A 2,586-nucleotide genomic window follows, 5' to 3' on the forward strand; every position below is an offset into this window, starting at 1 on the left:
ACTTTGTAATCATGATTCAATCCTTCTCCCATTGGGGTGGCTGTGGCGGGCCACGACTAATATGTTTGGACCATTACTGGTGGCTTCAACTATATTGTAATAAATGGAGCCGTCTGAAGAATTGTTCCTGCCGCATCAGTGTTACCGATGGTGACGATGGTTCCTATCAAATCATAGTCTTCTTCTAGGGTGATCATGTTTACTCATTGGTTTTTGTGGTACAGTAGTGGATTGTGGTTCATATTTGGTGGAGCTGGGGTGCACTGGCTTTCTCCACTTTTGATCAACATTTCAATCTCGTACCTCAGACTATAATCTTTGGTGTCGTGTCCCTGGACACCTATATGGTATTTGCAATGCTTACTTGCATCAAAGTATTTGGTGAGTGGGTCTGGAATTCTTCCTTCGACCGAATATAGCAAGACTTCCATCCTCAGCCTTTCGAATAGTTGGGATAAAGGTTCGACAATTAGGGTATAATTTCTGGGGTTTCAGATTTCATGTTTAGGACGGGGTCTTGAGGCACAAGCTGGCCTGTTAAGATGAGTTGTGGTTTGGACATGGGCATATGGTCGTGGTGGATTTTGGTATGGGTTGACTCGGGGTGGATTGTGATGTGGATGAGTATTGTAAACGCGAGTATAAGTATGGTGGACTAAAGAGTGAAAGTTTGCGGGTTGTTGGTTAGCTCGAGGAGGCGGACCTGATTGATAAAAAGGGACAATTACCGATACCTCTTCTTTCCTTTTCTTTGCACTACCAATGAAAACGAATTGGATGGACTTGCTAGTAGCTTGTAATGCATCAATGGATTGTATTTTTCCAGACTCGATGCTCTATTCTAGAAAATCTTCCATCTTGACCAATTCAGGGAACTTCTGACCCATCATCCCCATCATGTTTTTGAAGTAAATGCCTTCTTGGTCACAGATGAAGTATTTCGTCAATTCATTGTCATCCAGCAGAGGTTGTGCCCTGGCTACCTCGGTCCTCCAATAAAGGGCATATTCCTGGAACGACTCGGAAGGTTTCTTCTGTATATTCACTAAGGCAAATCTGTTAGGTGTGATCTCAGTTTTGAACCCAAAACGATTCGTGAAGTCATTAGCCATATCCTGCCATTCTCTCTAATTTCGGGGATCCTGCCTGGTATCCCAGGTGAGTGCCTCTCTAGTCAAACTCCTGATGAACAATTTCATTCTTAATTTCTCATTTTCCCTACTCCTGCTAGCTTGTCGCAATAGGCCCTCAAGTGGGCATGGGGATCGCCCATTCCGTCGAAAATGTTAAAGTTTTGACGCTTGTATCCTACCAGCATGTCGACATTTGGGTGTATGCACAGTTCCTCGTAGTTTAGGCTCTCGATCCCTCGAGCGACCTGTAGGTATTTGTTTCCTCAACCCACGCAAGTGATTAGACAATGATTCATCTTCTTTAGATCTTGCTTCTTTCTCCATCTCAGCGTACTGGTCAATCTCATAAGGCAACTTGACCGTGACAGGCATAATAATGGCATTTCTGTAGTCTATTATGCAACTGTAGATCTGTTCCGCTTACCACAGAACCAACGCGGATTGATCAGAAGAAGCTTAATTTTGAGGGTCATTTCGCAGTCCAATGTGTGACTGCATAACCATTTCGCGGACCATATACCAGTCGCATAATCAACATGGGAAATTTGGAAGGAGATTCTGTGGTCTAGTGTGTGATTGTGAAATCGATTCACGGACCACAAAATTTGTTGCAGGCTTGAACATTCCAACATAGATTTTAGAGACTATTTTGCAGTCCAGTTCGCAGACAGCACAACCTTTTTGCGGCGCATTCCATGATCACATATTTGGTTTAGAGGGTAATTTTTGAGAATTTTCTAACCTGACCCTAATTTAAAAAAGGCATCATAGGTCATTTTGGAAGGAATAAGCGGATATTTTAGAGTGAGGGGAGTAACTTAGAGGGAGAGGGAGAAGCTCCAACATTTCTACTCTTCAAAACTCTTGCTCAAATCTTGGGGATTCAATAGAAAAACTCTTAAGTCTTATACTAAAGAGGTAAGACCTTACCCCTAGCTCACATGCAATATCCTATCATGCATTTATGAATAAGATTATATTATTTTGGGGTTTATGGGATGGTGATCGAAAGCCTAAGCCCTCAATTTTGAATTTGGAGTGTGTGAGAAGAATGTGAAGTGTGGTTCTTGATTTGGGGGTGTGTTGTTGGGTATGCATGTATCGATGAAGGAGATATGGAGGTTGTTGAACTATCGTAGGTAGATTGTTGTTTGAAATTTGTTGTGGGGTGAAGGAATTCCATTATAGAACCTTATAGTTGAACTTGCACACTTAGTGTTTGATGAAAATGGCTAAGCCTATGAATGCCTCCCTAATAATTGTTCAATTTGGTTATGATTCTATAGATTGAAGTTGCTAAGAGTAGGGGAATGTTGTAGTAATTCGAAGAAAAGATCAATCGAGGTATGTTGTCTAAACTCCTTCCACAGAATCGAATTCCATGAATTCCCTATGAGCTCCGATTACGGTTTGACCAAGTTCTATTCCTACTATTACGGATAGTTTCTAATGA

Source organism: Nicotiana tabacum, chromosome 23, assembly GCF_000715075.1.
Source record: "Nicotiana tabacum cultivar K326 chromosome 23, ASM71507v2, whole genome shotgun sequence".
NCBI classification, from domain to species: domain Eukaryota; kingdom Viridiplantae; phylum Streptophyta; class Magnoliopsida; order Solanales; family Solanaceae; genus Nicotiana; species Nicotiana tabacum.